A 21,786-nucleotide genomic window follows, 5' to 3' on the forward strand; every position below is an offset into this window, starting at 1 on the left:
ACTGTTTTAGAGATATGCATTTTGAGTTTAAAGTGTAAACGTTACAATAGCATCTATGTACTTATATGCTCTTCTACTTAATAAGTAATTGTAAATTATTCTGTTCTTGTATTTCTTTACGCAGCAGATTTCATATTATGCATTACACTTATTTTCTTTGTTGTTACCAGTGTCCATTTGTTCATCTATATATGTTATGAAGATAAGTGTAATAAAGCATGTAACCTTTGGGGAGGCAGAGACGTAGATGGGAGGATAATATTAAAATGGATTTGAGGGAGGTTTCCCAACCATAAGGTGACATTCGCCTTATAGTTGGGAAACTCCAGTCAGGTAATCTATGGAGAATCCTCGACCTCATCTCGCCATATACCATCTCGCTATCGCCAATCTCATGACGCGAAATAACCTAGTAGTTGATACAGCGTCGTTTAACAACCCCCCTCCAAATATTACTATATGAACGGCCAGATGAGTAAATTCTGTGTTCTTAACAGTGAAAGGATTAAAAGGTAAACAAGAAATACAGTAAAATCCCTCGTAACCGGCAATATCAAAACAACGGCACTTTTGGGTAGGCCAAAAAATAAATAAAATAAAAAATAAAAAAAAAAAAACAATAAAAAAATTAATCTGCTACATTGCCACAGTCTGGGCCGTCATTTTTGCCACATAGGAAGTTCGCACGAACTTTCGTTTTCAGTGAATATTCGAATCTAAAATTAGTGTATTATTTGTGTTTTGTGATGTGTTTTAATAAAGAAAATCCACACAGCTTTTATGTTTATTTAATTATGTTCGTGCCGTTTGTGTTGTCAGATTAGGAAGTTCGCACGAACTTTCGTTTTCAGTAAATATCCGAACCTAAAATTAGTATATTGTGTTGTGTGATGTGTTTTAATAAAGATAAACCACACAGCTTTTATGTTTATTTAATTATGTTCGGGTTGTCAGTGTTGCCACATTAGGAAGTTCTCACGAACTTCGATTTTCAGTGAATATTCGAACCTAAAATTAGTGTACATATTATTTGTGTTGTGTGATGTGTTTTAAAAAAGAAAATCCACACAGCTTTTATGTTTAATTATGTTCGGGCCGTCATTGTTGCCACATTAAGAAGTTCGCACGAACATTCGTTTTCAGTGAATATTCAAACTGAAAGTTGGTGTATTATTTGTGTTGTGTGATGTGTTTTAGTAAAGAAAATTCCCACAGTTTTATATTTATTTAGTTATGTTCGGGCCACAAGTTCGCACGAACTTCAATTTTCAGTGACTATTTGAACCAAAAATTAGTGTATTATTTATGTTGTGTGATGTGTTTTAGTAAAGAAAATCCCCATTTATTTAGTTATGTTCGGGCCGTCAGTGTTGCTACATTAGGAAGTTCGCACGAACTTCAATTTTCAGTGAATATTCGAACCTGAAATTAGTGTACATATTAATTGTGTTGTGTGATGTGTTTTAATAAGAAAATCCACACAGTTTTTATGTTTATCCAGTTATGTGCAAGTGATAGAGAAATAAACTTTACAGGCTGCAGTTTCAACATTTAGCACCATGAAATACAGACTTTTTTTGTTGTATATAACGGCATTTATTCAATTTTCCGGAAAAATCTCGTATCTGGAACTAGCCTAATCCCTTTGGTGCCGGATAAGAGGGATTCTACTGTATGTTATTTAAAGTACATTTACTTGCTGCGCTCACATTTATCGTAAACTAAATTAATATAATGAATTAGTGATTAATATGAAAACAGGTTTCAGCCTTCATTAATAAATTCGCATATAAAATGTTGTTAGAAGCTAAGTATAATAAATGTTTGGTGCTGAAAAGTAATTTACGAGGCATACCATAATGTAGCTGGCTGTGTTTCCGAAACCACTAGTGGCGCTCCTGGGGAGTTACGGGGCCGCATAAATCGCAGTTCTGTGACAGGCGCGAACAGTAAATCGGCAACAAACAGAAAGGGGGTCTGCAGTAAATTGCAAGTAGAAATTGAAAAAGAGAATGGCGTGCGGCTGTTCTTAACGAGGGATCGATTCTTGAAACTTGTTTTCCTGAATTCGCAGAATCCAGATATAACTCACAAGCAGCAAAGACAGTCATTTCACAGCGTCATAACTACGTCGTGGGCGGGGCACAGGGAAACCTTGTTATAAACCCGATGAACAGTGAGAAGGCTTCATAACAAGCGCAGATTGCTGAATACAGTGTCCACCATTCCAGAATTTATTTCTTTTCTCCGAGTTCTATAGAGTTAATTGTATTATTTGTAACTGTGATTTATGCAATAGCTACTTTTTATGATAACTAAGATCGTTGCTTCAAATCCTGGAAAGGACATACATGTTTCCCTTGTTTAAATGTGTTTTTAACGGGGGCTTCAAGTCGTGCTTATCCCACGTTATATATTCATACGCCAGGTCGAGAAAAATGTTAAATACAGACAGACTTCGCCACGGAAAGATACGTGATACTATTCCCAGGATTCATCCTTGTGACCTATCCACACAGCTGTGTATCCACATACCTCTATATCTAGCCATGACACTCAAACCATATCCGTCCATTCATATTCTTCCTATCCATATCCGTCCATCAAACCCCCTCTCTCTGTCCATGCATTCATCCATCCATATCTATCCATGCATCAATATAACCATCCAGCCATTCATTGATCTATATCCATGTGCATCAATTCATTAATCCATTCATCCGTATTCATATTCAACGATCCATCCATTCATCCATCTATATTCTTATGCATCCATACATCCATCTATATTCATATGTATCCATACATCCATTCATCTATATTCTTATGCATTCACACATCCATATTCATATCCATTCATTCATCTATGCTCCTATGCAACCATACATCCATCCATCCATGTATATTCATATGCATCCATCTACATTCATATCGATCCGTCCATCCATTCATCTGTATCTAAATCCATGCGTCAATGTATATTCATATCCATCCAACCATCAGTCTATCCATCTAGGCTATATTCATATCCATCAATCTACATCATTCCATCTATCTATATCTAAATTCACGTATCAATCTATATTCATATCCATCCAACCATCAGTCTATCCATCCATTTAGACTATATTCATATCCATCTATCTACATCCATCCATCCAGCCATCTATATTCATGTCCATTTAAACATCCATCTATATCTAAATCCATGCATTAATCTATATTCATATCCATGTATCTACATCCATCCATCCATCCATCCATCCATCTATATCCATGCTCATATAAATACCTATTCATCCCTGCATCTATGTATATTCATATGCATCCAACCATATCCATATTCATATCCATTCATAGATATCTAAATCCATGCATCAATCTATATTTATATCCATCCAACCATCAGTTGTATATTCATCTAGGCTATATTCATATCCATCTATCTATATCCATGCATCCAGACCCATGTCCATATAAACATCCATTCATCCATCCATCCATCCATCCATCCACATTCATATGCTTCTATCAATACCCATATCCATACGTCAACCCATCCATTCATATCCATGTCTCCATTCATCTTTATCGAAATCCATGCATCAGTTTATATTCATATTCATCCAACCATCAGTCTATCCATCCATCTAGACTATATTCATATCCATCTGTCTACATCCATCCATCTATACCCATGTCCATATAATTTCTATCCATCCATCCGTCCATATATAGACTATTCATACGCATCCATCATACCCATATCCATACGTCTCTCCTTCCATCCATCCATATCCATTCATCTATATCTAAACCCATGCATCAATCTATATTCTTATCCATCCAACCATCAGTCTGTCAATCCACCTAGGCTATATTCATATTCATCTATCTACATCCATCCATCTATATCCATGTCCATATAAATATCCATCCAACCATTAATCCGTCCATCCATCCATCCATTCATCAATCAATTTAATTGTCTGTCTTTCTAAGCTGTCCGTGCATTTCCATCCTCTTCCCTCCCCTTCCCCCCCTCTCTTTTTTTTTATAGGACACTCTTCCATGCAATGAAAGTAAGTTTAGAACTAAAGCGGCAATCCAGAAACTATGAGCTAGACTAAGTCATGGCATTTTAAATGGAATTTTCGGGAAGAACAGTAGTCTAAGGAAATTGTCCCACAGCACTTTCACTAACAATGTATTTCGCAGCCCTGGTTCCTTCGGTTACTGGTGCTCGCAGAGTTTTATCTGTGTTAAACAGTGATATTTGTTATTCTTAAGATTAGCTTGTCAGTCTGAACCTACTTAAGCAGGATGTACTTATAATAATTTCCATCTATTAGAATGAGGATTTGTAACAAGATGCAATTGAGTCATTTCTTTCCTCAAAGATGAAGCCAGTTTGTAGCATGTAGTTAAACAATTTTTCGAAATACCATGCACGATACTGCAAAGCCTGTTATTAGCGAGTAACTTTTAAGATTCGATGTTTTCTCAACATGCAGAATGTAAAACTACAAGTAATTACTTAGGATTTACTGCGTTACTTGGAGAACAATTAAGAACATGCAGACTTTGCGGTGCACCTCCGCAAAATTGCAAATGGAGATCAAATTACGCTGCAATGGACGACCTAATGACAGCTTTCGTGGCGAATGGCTATGCTATTAAAGTCCCGACTTTAATATTAACCTCGTGTCTCACACGATGGGTTTGCCTGTTTAATCGTACGACGAGATTTCACTTTTTATGCGGGGATCTTAAACTTTGAACTATCGGCTATTTATCCCAAGGCATTAGGATTTAATTGTCCTTTAGTCAGAATGCGGCGTCTGCGGTCCTAAAAGTAGATTGGTCGAGACATACAACTTTTCCTACCAGTAAATGATGAAACTTCCGATAGATGGTGTGTTTACGAAATTCTGTACCAAAACACAAGATGTCACAGTAGCAGTCGACTAATATTTGTGGTTATCCTGGGAACCCAGGTCATTTTATAATCATTTTATTGGCTATCCTGTTTCTCTTTTGTTTTCCGTTGCTAAGGATATTCATTCTTTCAATAAGACCATTTTAGCACGGAGTTAAATTTATTAGAAGCTCTTATTAATTAATTGTGTACCTATAAGACTTCAAGTGGTTCATACCCAACCAAGTTCCAGAAGTTTATAGGTTACTCTTTGGTATCCATGAATGCGGAACGTGGGTTATGAAAAAAAATCAATTTAACAAAAATTAATTATACTTGAAATGATAATTTCAAAGAAGATTATATCTAAAGAATTAAGCGGGACCCAGAGAATTAACACAAGTGTCTAACTGCAAGGGACAGGGGACTTAAATTCCATTTATTACGTGGCTACGCCGCAATAATGGCTGAAGACTTCTATTTTTGCAATACTCCCGTTGTACGAAATGAACTCGTACTCTGCCTCTACTTGTTTTTGACGACTGTCTCCTAGTAAGATAGGACTCGTCTTTTACTTTAAGAGTAGCATTGTAAGATGTTGTTTTCTCGACGGTCCGCAATCTCTGCATGACACCACTACTACGTATTGCACTTTTCCCCATAATTTGTATCCCCAATAAAGACGTAGTCACGCCGAAATAAAAGACATAGGTCATTCGAAAATATTAGTGGCAACACTTTGCCGACATAGCTACTTGAAAATACAATAGAAGAATCATTCTAGAAGATCAGAGTGCTAACATAAAAAAATGACTGGAAAATTTATCATGGTAACAGGCTATGGGTCTCCAATCTTAAAAAAGTTTTTTTTTATATCCAGATTACCTCAAACCACCCTATGTTCAATTTTTTTTTCTCTGGTGGCTTACACATATCAGCATCTCCAAAAAGTACGATATCCACATTGTCCGCACGTAGACTTGTGCGACAATCAGTGGACATTTTCCTGGACGCAGAAAATCCCCTCTCATTGTCCACATTAGATGTAGCGACCACACTGGTTGCAAACAATTCACACCAAATTCATCGTGGTCCTATACTATAGTCCGGGTCAGCTTACTTCATACCCTAAGGGTGAAACCTAACCATTTTTCCTCCATTACTACATATGCTACCTCCATTATTACATATGCTAGTGGATTGTGGTGATTATCTAGTGTGCAGGTTGAATTTTCTTTTGCCAACTTCGTTTCGAATTTCGATACTGACAAATACTACAAATTGTAGTGATTTTGTAATTGGTATGTTGGCAGCTGAGACAAACGTTGTCGATACTGGAGTTCTATGGAATGAAAATTGTATTAGATTTCTGAGCCGGTTACTGGAAGTTAGTGAAATTTGAACATACTAATATTTAATTAATATCAGTATTAATATTAATACATTATAGTTAGGCCTATTTTATGTGTTGCATTGTGGTTATAATTCATGACTATAATCAGGTAAGTTTTTGGAGTTAGTACTAATAATTTCATATGGTCAAACAAAATACATTTTTAGGTTAGGTCTCGTGAATCAATGTTTAGTCAAACCAATGAATTTCATATTGCCAGACAAAATACCTAACATGTTGATTCCTTTCTCTTATAGTTTGCCTACGAAAATATGTTACAAATTATTGAATTATTTAGAATAACCTTTTAACATAAAGGTAAAGTACGGTAAGTAAATAAGTCATTCAGTGCGTAGGATTGTGTGATATCTGGTAACAGTTGGCAACACTGTCAAGACGGCAATATTTGCTTTTCAGGAACTGTTCTTACGTGACCCTTACTATAGTCCTTCCTCCCAAATCCTCATCGCATCAAAATATAGCATTTGGTGCATAATATACTGCAGCAAAGATTGAAGAATGTTGCATGTTGCAGTCGACTACAAAAACCTATATTTGTTCGTTAGCCATACAGATAGTAAAAGTGAGTGTGCACAGTATTCATAGAAAATACACAGAAATATTGGTGTTGCCAAGCGATTGACAAATTGACCGAAATTGTCTTTTAAAAATACTGAATAAACTTTTGGTGCATATTTCGTAGTTTTTGCAATAGAGGGAGTATATTTCGTGGTTATTGACATACAGTAGCGGCTTCATAAATTGCACCACCCTACTACTGTATTTCGCTTAACTATCCAAATTTCGCGTTATTTTGCGAGTTCGTCTTACTTTAAATATGGCATTTCAGGTACCTAAAAGGGAAAATGTAACAAAGAAAGTAATTTTGAAAAATTTCGCGCATATCGCTGTTAGCAAAAAAAATACGGTCCATACTCAGTGGCGAAACAATTGAAAATCAACTGGCTTTAAACACAAATTTCATTCATGTTTCGCGATATTGCCACATATTTTACTGCAAATAAGTTAGTACTAAACCTACTTTACATGTTGGTTAATTTTACACAACATAAGTAGAAACTAACGGTTACTTACTAGTTTTGAGTTAAATAATCTGTAGCTAGTGAATTTTATGCAACTGATCCTTAGAGTGGTGTGCTGGATCACCCTGTCGCCACCAGGTTGCGTTTTAATCGACAGTCATGCCATAGCCATTAATCTAAGAGTGACTGGAACCTGATTTCAAGGCGGGAGAGTGACCCCACGCCATTGTGGAACATGGCGCACTCCTAAATTAGCAGGTGCGGCAGGGGTTCTCCTTCCCTGCACCACCAAACATCGTCTTTTGTTCCCCGTTACAATGGCACGTTATGGCTAGTCGCATCCCCTTCTTCCAGTCAGTCTCGCACAACAATGGCTGTGTTACACGGTGCTTATCCTCAAGTGTCCTCTCGTACAAAGCCCATTCGATGCTCTGAATGCGGTGTTATTCCCGACAATATAACGAATAGCAAATGGGTTCAAAAGCTGTCAAAATATTCTCACCACTATAGTCAAACCCGTTTTTGTCTGAATTACATTTAAAACTACTGTTTATTCTTCTTCATATTAATTCTCTTGTCTTATGCCCTTATTACCCGCAGCACACAGCGGTGACTTATGGGCTGAAATGGGCGAAAGTTCCATTTTATACATTTTTAAGCAAATGTTAAAAATTGTAAGGGGGCCGGGTAGCTCAGTTGGTAGAGCAGCTGGCTTCGGACTGGAAGGTCTGGGGTTCGATCCCATGTGGTGACAGGATATTTTCTCGTGCCAAACTTCCAGAACCCGAGGTTCACTCAGCCTCCTATAAAATTGAGTACCGGGTCTTTCCCGGAGGTAAAAGGCGGTCAGAGCATGGTGCCGACCACACCACCTTATTCTAGTGCCGAGGTCATGGAAAGCATGGGGCTCTACCTCCATGCACCCCAAGTGCCTTCATGGCATGTGACGGGGATACCTTTACCTTTTAAAAATTGTAATATATTCACATTGAAAATTTGCTCTGAGAGCATTCGTGTTGTCATAGAAACAGAAATGTAAGTCTCTCTCCATTCTTTCTTCAATGTTACTCGAGGTTTTCTACACAATAAAAATGGCTTCGCTTTTAAACATTGAGCTGCAATAGAACTTAAATCAGCGCCACATAAATACGACTGGAGATAAAGCCTGTATCAGTGTATGTAAAAGTCGTTCTGCTATTCTGTGTAATAAAATTGCTATAAATCTTGAGTTTTTTATATTATAATAATAAATAATGAAGTCCTTTGATAATACTTATCTTAACTATAAGTACTAATGCTGCTGCCATTTAAGACAACAGCAATTAAACTCTATTCGATATGATAAGTTATTGATAATTTTTCTGTTCTCTGCTTTCAGGTGACCAAATCTAAGCCGTGGGACATAAAAGTAAGTCTTAAATTATTCCAGAAATATCTTCTAATTTAAATTTTCCAGCAGCACTATACTTCGTTCAAATTGCTCATTGATATGTGACCTTCCGGATTCCATCGCGACGCCTTAACCGCAGTGCTACTTCGTCCTCTCACTGTGTATAATAGCATGTTCAAATCTTTGTGGTCATGTATTAAAAATTAATTGTATGAAAAAAGTAGAGTTACATGTCATGTACTTGCATGAAACATTTCTGTTTATCCACATCGCACATGACATGAGAACACGACACGAGCGAAGGGTCACAGTTACAAAGTTAAAGTCCACCGATGTGGAGTAACGGTTCGCATGCCTGACTGTGTAAAGGGCGGGCGCGGGTTCAAATCCTGGTTGGGACAAGTTACCGATTAAGGTTTTTCCAGGGTTTTCCCTCAATCCATTAAGGGGTAAGGTACACCTTACAGCAGTAAAATTTTGGAAATATTCAACATTTTTTTCCTCCATTACTGTATCTTGTACAATAATGAAAATTAGTGTGTGTAAAACACTGTCCTTCTGCTATGTGAAAAAAATATTTTTACGATTAAAAAAAAATCATTTACCTTTTTTTTTTTTTTCTTCAAAATTCAGTTCAATGTGCAGTGATGAAGCGTTTCCCACATAAGTAAAAAAACTATCCAACATTCTGTGATGAAATTTTTTGCGTGTATTTATGTATATCATATCTACAATATGATGCAAGATCACTTCTCTATCTTTCATAGATTGATAAAAAATAAATTCATTTTAAAAAATGGTCAAATATCAATATTTTCTTCTAACACAAAAAAAAAATATTTATTATTAAGTAATGTAGTTGAAAAAGTTAACAAGTTTATGAGTTATGAGGCAAACGCTTCATCACTGCACAGTGAACTGCCACCATTTTGAATTTTGAAAAAAAAAAAATATATATATATTTTTTTTTAAATCGTAAACATATTTTTTCATATAGCAGAAGGACAGTGTTTTACACATACCAATTTTCATTATTGTACAAGATACAGTTATGGAGGAAAAATGTTGAATATTTCCAAAAATTTTACTGCTGTAAGTTGTACCTAACCCCTTAAGAGAGAATGAAGGGTAACTTTCGGTGCTGGGCCCTGGACTCATTTCGCTGGCATGTGCAGTGTGTTGTGAAATTGCAGTAAGCTTCAAGCAAATTCTGAGAGTTACAGTGGCAGAGAAAAGAGGTTGATTTACAGTAAAAGGGTGTGAGTTATAGTGAACGTGCTAAAATAGCTTGCAATAAGGTCAAGGCTAACGATTTTGAGGTTAATATAGTAAGTACGATTCTACGGATAATAAGGATGTAATTGATGTTTATTTGAAGTGTTGTATCAGTGAAGAAGTGTGTTGTGTCAGTGAAGTTTTATAGTGGTAGTGGAAAGTATTTGAACAGTGATATTTTTTTCAAGTGTTAGTGAAATCAGGATAGTATCAGTGAAATGTGTCGTAGTTCCAGTGCAGTGAGTGAGTTGAGAGCGAAATGAGTGTAGTGCTGAAAGGTACTTGTGCATGTATGAACATATCATTATATACTCGTGGATTTTAGTTCGAACTTAGGGTTAAGATAGAAATTAGATTTACTTTAAATGTTATTTTAAGTGATCGTGCTTCATTTAATTTCGGATGCTCCTTGTTAATATATTATTATTATTAATTGTGATTTATCATTAAATTGTCATTATTGAGTGTAATTAGTTATCACTGCCACCAGGTATTTACCCATTTGCAGTGTACATACATACATACATACATACATACATACATACATACATACATTATCACCTTCATCTCATTCAGACGCTAGATACCTCAAGTGTCGTAAAATAACCAATTTAAAAATATACAATGTTAAAAAAAGCAGCTGGTTAGGCTATATAGGTAAAATACAACAAGCAAGAGCGGCATTGTTGCAGAACAGAAGCTTGTATGCCTCCGGCGAATTAGGGCCGGTTATAGATCACCGATGACAATTTTACGTGTTCTGGGCATCAATTAATGGAAAATAAATTATACAAGTTGCTTTACAAAACTAGTTTTATCCACCTCGTCATGACTATTTTGAAATGTAATTTCCTATTAACTTCTAAGAAGTGAACGTAAATTATTGTTTGCCCCATTTAAATATAATAAATACTCGACTTACTGAATTTGTAATGACTGCGCGTTTATACAGTTCACTTCCACTTGCTAGGAAAGCAAGAGTCTCCAATTTGTGTTCCTATGTCTTTCCTGTAGCTGTAGGTGATCTGGCAGAACGTTTCTAATATGGATGCAGTCCCACACTCTACGAACCAAACATGCATTACAAGGCCAACTACAGTGTTTTGAGATGTTTTACATTTGATGCGATCTAATAAGAGTTGCGTAACTTTATTTGCGTACAGAAGGGGACATGGGTTACTTGCAATTATTGGTACAGTAGAAAGAAAAGAAGCAGCGTCTGTGGCCCAGAGTTTGTGCAGGCCTATAGATTTTGAGGAAGAAATGTTGAAAATGTATAACATTAACTGATTAAATTTCTGTCTCACTGTAAATGCGTTCTTAATCAGTTAATTTTGCACGTTATTTCACAAATGAAGTGTTTTTCGAAGAAATGACAAAGGAATAATTTTTTTCGATTTGTTCTTCGCGTTATCTTACCACTCATACGTCTCAATACCCAGTAGTTTACCATAAATGGGATTCAAGCTTCAGACACAAGTTACATTTTTCTGCTAAACCGTTATTCAAATACCAAAATGACATTTGACTTTTTGGTTACAACTTAAAGAATCTGTTCTAAAAATTAATGCAGTTATACTCTTTTCATCCTGTATACTAGCGAAAGATTCACCTCCTCCCTTGAGGTAGATAATATTTGCTATTATGTTCTTAAGGGGTTAGGTACAGCTTACAGCAGTAAATGTTTTGGAAATATTCAACATTTTTTTTCTTCCATTACTGTATCTTGTACAATAATGAAAATTGATATGTGTAAAACACTGTCCTTCTGCTATATGAAAAAAAAAATATTTTTACGATTAAAAAAATTATTTATATATATGTATTATATATAGATTTTTTTTCTTTCAAAATTCATAATGGTGGTAGTTCACTGTGCAGTGATGAAGCTTTTCCTTCATAACTCATAAACTTGTTAACTTTTTCATGTTCTCATGTTTACAATATCATGCTTTTTAAACTACATTCCTTAATAAATATTTTTTTTTTATTTTGTGTTGGAAGAAAATACTGATATTTGACCATTTTAAAAATGAATTTATTTTTTGTCAGACAATCTATCAAAGGTAGAGAAGTGATCTTGCATCATATTGTAGATATGATATGCATAAATAAACACAACAAATTTCATCACAGAATGTTGGATAATTTTTAGTTATGTGGGAAACGCTGCACAGTGAACTGAATTAAAAAAAAAAAGTAAATAATTTTTTTAAATCGTAAAAATACTTTTTTCATATAGCAGAAGGACAGTGTTTTACATATACTCATTATTGTACAAGATACAGTAATGGAGGAAAAAAGTGTTAAATATTTCCATAATTTTACTGCTGTAAGCTGCACCTAACCCCTTAATGCGTATTTCATAAATCAATAACATCATTACGCTACTTATCCGAAATAAAAAGACACGTGCTCGTAACTGTTGTGAGTCTCATCCCGAGTATGGGTCTCATTCAGATATCACGTTTCCCTTTCGTGACGTTCTCTGTCTTTTTTTTAATTGGTTATCTTACGACGCTTTATCAAGTGCTATGGTTATCTAGCGACTCAGTAAGATGAAAGTGATAATGCCAGCGAAATGAGTCCAAGGTCCAGCGCCTAAAGTTACCCAGGATTTGCTTTAATGGATTGAGAGAAAACCTCCAAAAAATCTTCAACCATGTGAGTTGTCCCAACTAGGATTTGAACCCGGGCCCGCTCGTTTCACGGTCAGGCATGCTAACCGTTACTTCACAGTGATGGGCTTCACTCTTCTCGAGGAAAAGAAATCTCGGTACCGCTGATAGGTATCAAACATTGACCCTATTTATTTGTAACTGTATGGAAAATAAATTACACAGATTTCTAAGCTTTCGTCTGGTTCGCCTTACGATATATTTTCTTCTGCGGTTGCCGTTCGGTTAACTGCATCTAAAGAATTTATTAATTGGTCCAACAGAATATATCTGTTATAGTGACAATATTTGAAGAGAAAAATTCGCTTCGGCGCCGGGGATCGAACCCAGGTTCTTGGTTCTACCCTAGATCATATATGTAACAGATAGGTCATCGCTATGTTAAAATCGTTTGTACTTTGAAGAGAACAACCGCCAGGATCGCCACCCGTCCGCCGGAAACGAACACGAGATGGCAGTACAGTCGCTAATGCAATTCCAATGGGAATTATGACGTGACTCCTTATGTAACAACTAGATGGCAGCGTAGTAAACCTGACAAAAGTTGTTAACGTCAAAGCCTATATGGCCGACCTATCTGGGGTATATATATATATATATATATATATATATATATATGATCTAGGGTTCTACGTACCAAGCGCTCTGACCACTGAGCTACGCCGGACACAGCACCGGACCGAATTCTCCTCCTCCAGTGTCCCTTTGTGGCCTGACTCCAAGTTGGGCATATACGTTGCTAGCTAGACAAATTTATTAAATATATTATTAATTGGTCTAACAGAATATATGTGTTATAGTGACAATTATTCTGATGGACCAATTAATAATATTTTTAATAAATTCGTCTAGCTAGCAGTGCATAATTCTGTACAGATTGCTGTGCACTTTACTGCGGAATCCCGGCCATTAGTCACTCAGCTGAGTGCGCTCCTTGTATAATGGCAGTTGACTTGAAATATAAACGTCAACGTATATGCCCAACTTGGAGTCAGGCCACAAAGGGACACTGCAGGCGGAGAGTTCGGTCCGGTGCTGTGGATTGAATTCGGCGTAGCTTAGTGGTCAGAGCGCTTGGTACGTAGAACCAAGGACCCGGGTTCGATTCCCGTCGTCGGAGCGAATTTTTCTCCTCAAATATTAATTGGATCTAAAGAATTTTCGCAATCTCTGGTCTTCGGCAAGTTTTGAACAACAAGTATCTGATCTAAAAGTGAGTCCCGTTGCTTCTACAGAGCCGAAACAGAAATAACAATAATGAGAACCATGCGTTGTTCCACATCCACGCAACGCTGGGGTTGAAGACATTCGTGTCCATGGGAAGGGGTCTTGTTAAATGGGCAGGACAACTGCCGTGTCGTGTCTGTGGATCGCATGTGTTGCTGTCTAATATAGATCTGTTTAAACGGGCGCAAACACTGGCTAGAAAACGGACACAAACTCGCGTGACGAAATTCCAGTATTCCCTCCTCTCATTGCTTCCAAGGTGCTTATTATACAAGACTGTTGCCCGTTGAAAATCCAACGGGACAGAATCCATCGTCATCACGTGTCAGGACTGCTAGACTGACCGTCACACTTGCTGTGCGCTGAGGTATATATAGTAACAGTCACGGAAGAAGGCGGTCCGGTTTAGTCCCTTCTGCGCGTAGTCACATGATCGATGCACTGACAAAAGGTCTACAAGAAATATGTCTAATAACATTCATTCATTCATACATACATACGGTCTTACTAATAAAAACTCTATATACAGACGTTTAACTGTCTTATACAATGAGTAGCTCGTTTATATGTCGTGCGTAAATTCTTTATTAATAATCACTACATACGTCGTGTATAGCAGTACAACTGTTACACAGCTACGTCATAGTTTCGTCTTACTTCGTTACGAAAGGTAATAGAATATCTGAGGTTCTCTATTACATCCGGTAGAGCGCTCTAGTGTGGCGTGTTAAGTATCGATACTGCAACTGGCTCTAATCGATTGCCACATTATATTTTGGTCAAAGAGTACAAGCTATAACAATATTATTCTAAGTATTCTGTGCTCTTTGGTTTGTTCTTATATGGTTACAAGGCAACCATCATCATAAAATGACAGTCGATTCGAACAGCTGTTAGAGGGGCGGCCATTTTTTCTCTATATACAACGCTTAAACAAGGGGTTTCGTGTATATAACTACTGCAAAACAATTCCCATTGTATAGTTACAGCCTGTTTATACATCCATTGCTTATGCATGATTTATTAGTAAAGTTTTCTGTCTCAACTCTGCATAAGTGTCGTACAAAAACTATACACGGTTTATTAGTAAGACTGTAAGTGTTCTGCCCAAAGGCAGGTCTTTCACTGCAAACCCAGCATTCTCCATTCTTTCATATTTTCTGCCTTCCTCTTTGTCTCAGCAAATGATCCATATATCTTAATGTCGTCTATCATCTGATATCTTCTTCGGCCCCGAATTCTTCTCCCGTTCACCATTCCTTCCAGTGCATCCTTCCGTAGGCAGTTTCTTCTCAGCCAGTGACCCAATCAATTCCTTTTCCTCTTTCTGATCGGTTTCAGCATCATTCTTTCTTCACCCACTCTTTCCCATATAGCTTCGTTTCTTATTCTGTCTGTCCACTTCACACGTTCCATTCTTCTCCATATCCACATTTCAAATGCTTCTATTCGCTTCTCTTCATTTCGTCGTAATCAGGTTATTGATATTTCCCATTACGACAGTCACGCCCCAATAATTCAGTTACTGGTTGACTTCTAACGAAGGGGGAATTTATTCCTGTTTTGTCTTCGGAAACCGGAAACTAATACATATATTAAAACGCAACATTTTACGCTGTGTATTCTTGTGCCTTCCGTATTGTACTGGCAAAGGCTATTTGGACGGAGTTACGCAATAACAGGCCAACCGACAATTTGAAAAAGTGATATATTTGCACAAATTTGTTGTTTTCAGGCTCATTTAACTCGGAAAAAAAAAATCAAGAATGCGATATCTGAATTTTACTGCTACTTATAAGCAAAAATTCGTTTATTGCATAATAGTACATTATGCAACGAGCCTATAATGATAGTAATTAAGACGCAAGTATGTTTGTTTATGAAACAAGCGCAAGCGAGTTTCATAATTTTCATACGAGCGTTTAATTACCATTATAGGCAAGTTTCATACGACTTTTTATGCTCAACCATATTTCTAACTTTAAATTATTCAGAAGTATATATTTTATTTGTACCTGACAGAAGATCGGAAGTGACCTTGTTCATAGCTCTTGAATTGTGAGATGTGCGCAGACGCGAAAATATTGATTTTTTCCGAGGAACAATAATGTCATTGACCTTGATGTAATGCAGAGAATGTATAACCTGGAAATTGATTTAGAATTGAAAAACGAGATGACAGATTGAATTTATTTGAATATTATTTACAATTAACGCTAATTATTATAGTAACAGAACATAACCTTCTGCGACAGTATTGGATTTCCAGCCTCCGTGACGTTTCCCTCGTCTTTCGATTGCATATCCGGGAATAATCGAAAACCTGAATTTCAATGAATAGGTGTACTTTAATGACATGCATTAAAGGACTGCTACCAGGTGTATAATTACTACATTTCGGCATGGTCGAGCATAAAATTCATTTATTTATTTTGCTTTTAAATATTAATTCATCTGCTAGTCTCTTATTTAAAATCGGTTAGCCTTTTTTGGTATTTGTGTTTTTTTTTTTTTGTAAACAGTATGAATGTTATAATACTTCTTGCATAAAATGTTAAAAAAAAAAAAAAAAAAACATTTATTTCAATGGCCAATATCTCGAAACAGATTTTTGGCCCTTGGTCTCTTATTACGTAACTCCGTCCATTTATTCTTTGTAACGGCGTTTACCCATGCTAAACTTTCAGAGTTTTAAACCTGCTGTAATGGAATGTTCCTTGTTAACTCAAACTCGGACTTCAGCATCAGCAATCTTTAAGTCTGTTGCTCCTCCGACAGAGCTTCCACTTCCCCTGTGACCTCAAACAAATACGTTAAGTATTAAGTAATTTTAATGTACAGTTCGACCTCTTTCAAGACATGTGACAAACATAGTTAAGTCTGTTGTTATCAGTTTCTTCATAATTACCACGTTTCTGACAACTTAACGAAAATATCCAGCAGTCACATTACAAAATCGACAGCGTAACGTTAAATACACATCCTGTTTTTAAGCGTTTATTATCCTGCAAAGTAACAAGTTCTCGTAACATAGGGTGGTTAAAAAAGAGACATAATTTGATGAAACGATACCGTTGAGTTTTTTTAATTAGCCGAGTGACTATGTATGAGAAAACTGATAGATCTACTATAATATTAAAATTTACAGGTTATGTTCACCAGAATTTCATTAATCTGTCCTAAAGTTTCAAATGGTTAACTTAAAAAAAATGTATGAGATATAGAGCAAATTGAAGAGGTGGATTCCAAAAAAAATTGATGAGATACAGAGCAAATTGAAGAGGTGGATTTCAAAAAAATTTATGAGATACAGAGCAAATTGAAGAGATGGATTCCAAAAAAAATTTATGAGATACAGAGCATATTGAAGAGGTGGATTCCAAAAAAAATTGAGATATAGACCAAATTGAATTGGTGGATTCCAAAAAAAAAATGATGAGGTACAGAGCGAATTGAATAGGTGAATTCCAAAAAAATATTGATGGGATACAGAGCATATTGAAGAGGTGGATTCCAAAAAAAAACTGATGAGATATAGAGCAAATTGACTAGGTGGATTAAAAAAAAATTGATGAGATACAGAGCAAATTGATTGGGTGGATTCCAAAAAAATTGATGAGATACAGAGCAAATTGACTAGGTGGATTCCAGAAAAATTGATGAGATACAGAGCAAATTGAATAGGTGAATTCCAAAAAAATATTGATGGGATACAGAGCAAATTGAAGAGGTAGATTCCAAAAAAAAAATTATGAGATATAGAGCAAATTGAAGAGGTGGATTCCAGAAAAACTGATGAGATAGAGAGCAAATTGAATAGGTGGATTTAAAAAAAATGTTGAGATACAGAGCAAATTGAAGAGGTGGATTCCAAAGTCTTTTTTTTTTTTTTATTTATTAACGTTTTAATTTATCCGTTTCAAGCCTATACAGTATTCATGTGTAAGTTTATTTAACAGACTCTCCTAAATCTCGACTTAGTGCCTGTATATGTTTCTTTTAAACGATTCTAAGGATGTCAAATTTATTTTATCAGTTTTTGTAATTTCATTCAAAACTTATTTGGACTTAGGCCAGTTTGTAGTCCACCTTTTCAATTGCATGTTGATGTATTTGATTTTATTTTATAGTAGATTTATACTTCCTGGTTACCTTAAACCATGAAAGCTAGTTAAAATATTTATACAGATTTGAAAATCTCGTGTCTACTTACGTATTTTACTCTCAGTATGTGTAGATCCAAGTCTTGTACTTCGGACGTGCCAAGCGATTGAAGATGGGGAATGAGCACGTTTTCAGAAATCCTGTAACAAACAATGTGTAAAATATTAATTACGGAATTAAATCTAACAGGGAGCTTTAATTGATATAAAATATATTTCTGTTGTCTATGTTGTATAGGTAGTGACGTGAGTTATTGACATTTTTAACGAAGTTGAGCGCCAGCATGATTTTACATTTTGTATGTAGCACAGGATCGTAGATAAACGTTAGCAGAAAGTTGAATATTGCCGTATTTAGGTTTACAACTTTACAAGTTTCTGTAGTGGAGTTCTACCTCTGCTACAGGATAAAGGACGTAGCTTCCTATAATTTCGATCCTACCTACAGAAACAGGTGCTGGTTAATATTTTGTTTGCCGTGTGATGTGGAAATATTAAGAGTGTTGATATTACAGGTTGTAGTCATGGTAACGATGTTGTCTTGTGCCCACTGCATCTCTTGATAAAATAACAGTTGAATTTTGTTGCGCATATATCGTACAACGGGAAGGCCAATTCTGTTAACGAGTCCTCTCTACCCACTTCATGCCCCAACAACAAATTGAGGCGATTAAAATTCAGTTTAATCTACGATTATATTACAGAGTTCTGAGGCTGTACTTTGTAAACGAAACAAAATACTTGTGAGGGAGTTTTATTTAATTAGTTTAATTCATTTATTTTGAATGGCAGAGTTAAGGTCATTATGCCTTCTCTTCCACTCAACCAGTACAAAAATGCATAGGCCTATAAATAACAAAGTGCAGCAATAAATGTAATATTAGTAGTAGTAGTAGTAGTAGTAGTAGTTGTTGTAGTAGTAGTAGTAGTAGTACTAATAATAATAATAATAATAATAATAATAATAATAATAATAATGGCAATGACTGCTACGAACAATCGGCGAAAGATACCTAGAGAAGAACAGAAATGTGTATATAGTATTTGTGGATCTAGAAAAGGCTTTCGACAGTGAATTTGAATAAAACTTATGGGGTTCCTAAAGAAAATTGGTGTGGATTGGAAAGAGAGAAGGCTGTTCAATAATCTGTTCAACGTCTGCTTGAAGAATTTAGTGAAGAACTATTTTCAAAACATGGGAGGACTGATAGTAGGAGGAAGAAGAAAGTGCATAAGATTTGCTGCTGATATGACGTTGTTGGCGGAAGAGGCCAGATGATACTAAGGGATATGCTACTGGGACTAAATGACAGCTGTGAGCAGTATGGAATGAAGATAAATGCAAATAAGACGAAGACCATGGCCATAGCAAGAAAAATAAAGAAGGTAAACTTTCGAATTCTAAATGAGACAGTAGAGCAAGTGGACAGCTTCAAATACTTGGAATGTACTATAAGCCGTAACATGAGCTGCTGCCAGGAAGTCAAAAGGAGGATAGCAATGGCAAAGGAAGCTTTTAATAGAAAAAGGAACATCTTCTGCGGACCTCTGGAAAAAGAACTAAGGAAGAGATTAGTGAAGTGCTTTGTATGGGGTAGAAACATGGACATTACGACGAAGTGAAGAGAAGCGAATAGAAGCATTTGAAATGTGGACATGGAGAAGAATGGAACGTGTGAAGTGGACAGACAGAATAAGAAATGAAATTGTGTTGGAAAGAGTGGTGAAGAAAAATGATGCTGAAACTGATCAGGAAGAGGAAAAGGAATTGGTTGGATCATTGGTTGAGAAGAAACTGCGTACTGAAGGATGCATTGGAAGGAATGGTGAACGAGAGAAGAATTCGTGGCAGAAGAAATCATATGATAGACGACATTAAGATATATGGATCATATGCGGGAACAAAGAGGAAGGCAGAAAATAGGAAAGATTGGAGCAAAAGGATTATCAGTTGTTTATCTCTTAAGGAGGAGGGGCCCGAAGGTTTTACACCTCAGCCTGAGTCTTACTGCGCATACCATTTATGTTGTTAATGGTATTTGTTGCCGAATGATCGCGCTCTTGCATAAATACAGCACGCTGCCTCGTGAACTTAACCGGAGTATAGTAATGATGTCATGTGAAGAAAATGAGTTCCTCCATTCACTGTTTGAGTCGCTTGAGAAACTTCTTGCCCCAGCAACTAAAACTTACCCTAGTACAAACCCTAGTAATGCCGCACTTCGATTATTGTGACGTTTTGTTAAGTGACCTAAGTTCTGAACTGTCAGTCAAGTTACAGCGAGCTCAGAATATGTGCGTCAGATAACGTGTGCAACATCCGACGATATGATCACATATCACCGTCCTTCGCAAGTCTTTCGTGCCTCCGACTTAAAGAACGCAGAACTTTACACTCTTTGTCTTTACTCTTTCGAATTCTGCACACCTTAACACCAAATTACCTTTCGTCTCGTTTCTCTTATCTATACTCTAACCACGACGTAAATACCAGATCACTTATCTGTGGCACGCCAAGTATACCTCTTCATAGAACATCTTGCTATTCATCATCTTTTACAGTATCCACCTCGCGTCAATGGAATTCCTTGTCACAAAGTATTAGGGGCTGCAAGACAATAAACACCTTTAAGAACAGCTTAAAAGATAACCTTATTAGCTTTTCACCCCAATCATACTGATTTAAACTATCACTGACTACATTGTTACTTCTTTCTTTAGACATCATCCTGATAGTGCTGTATTTTCAAAATTGTCTCATAATAATCTCTTTCTATTATCTAATATTATTTGAAATATATTAACATTCTATGTATTTTAACTTAATTCTGCTACACAGTTTATTTCAGTGTTTAATTAATAGTTCATAGTATTTTGTTGTTTAATTCGTAAATAACTCTTGTTTACATGTAATCAAATTGTTGAATTCTTTGTAAGTTCATGCATATGTATATATACTTATTGCTGGTTGAGTGGAAGAGAAGGCCTTACGGCCTTACCTCTGCCAGCTAAAATAAATCATTATTATTATTATTATTATTATTATTATTATTATTATTATTATTATTATTATTACATCGGACCAAGCCCAAAATATGGGAGGAAAGCGGAGATTATGATGATGGCGAAATGAGTCCGAGGTTCAACGCCGAAAGTTACCTGGCAATTCTGCTTCAATTGGTTGAGAGAAAATCCCGGAAAAAGCCTCAACCAGGTAACTTGTCCCAACTAGGATTTGAACCCAGGCCAGCTCGTTTCACTGTCAGACATGCTAACCGTTACTCCACAGAGGTGGACGCCACTACTTCACCGCGGACTTCGGGAAAATCACGACATTGCGGTACAAGAAAACCGCTGCCAAGAAAAATGACCATTTGATCAGAAATCTAAACCAGGAGTGTGGTGATGCCAATATTTTCTGCACACCGCGTGTTTTGAAGAGTTATTAACAAGTTTTCGCGGCAATGTGAGCACTCCTCGTTATCAGGGCATAATGAAATACTGTGTAGGATCGCTTTGAAGTACAGTCTGAGATAAGACTGAAGAGGGCTGGCTTATCTAATCGATACTTAACGTGTGTACGATGAAGTGGCACCGATGTGCTACAACTTCGTTTCCAGTCGCTTAAACCATATTAATTCTGCAAGTCATGTTCTCAAGCTCGAGCTGGGTTGCCAGATCAAGAATGTTACATTATCC

At 36.3% G+C, this 21,786-nt stretch overlaps 2 long non-coding RNA genes across 2 annotated transcripts in view; one reads left to right on the plus strand and one right to left on the minus strand.

Moving 5' to 3' along the window:
- Positions 1-21,786, minus strand: part of LOC138701128 (uncharacterized) — a 449,457-nt gene that overhangs the window by 122,486 nt on the left and 305,185 nt on the right. Inside the window, exon 4 of the long non-coding RNA XR_011332456.1 lies at positions 18,138-18,228. This is a non-coding gene — a long non-coding RNA (uncharacterized lncRNA). The remainder of the gene's footprint in view (positions 1-18,137; positions 18,229-21,786) is intronic.
- Positions 1-21,786, plus strand: part of LOC138701129 (uncharacterized) — a 173,636-nt gene that overhangs the window by 78,485 nt on the left and 73,365 nt on the right. Inside the window, exon 3 of the long non-coding RNA XR_011332457.1 lies at positions 8,733-8,762. This is a non-coding gene — a long non-coding RNA (uncharacterized lncRNA). The remainder of the gene's footprint in view (positions 1-8,732; positions 8,763-21,786) is intronic.

The sequence above is a fragment of the Periplaneta americana genome, chromosome 6 (assembly GCF_040183065.1).
Source record: "Periplaneta americana isolate PAMFEO1 chromosome 6, P.americana_PAMFEO1_priV1, whole genome shotgun sequence".
Lineage (NCBI taxonomy): Eukaryota > Metazoa > Arthropoda > Insecta > Blattodea > Blattidae > Periplaneta > Periplaneta americana.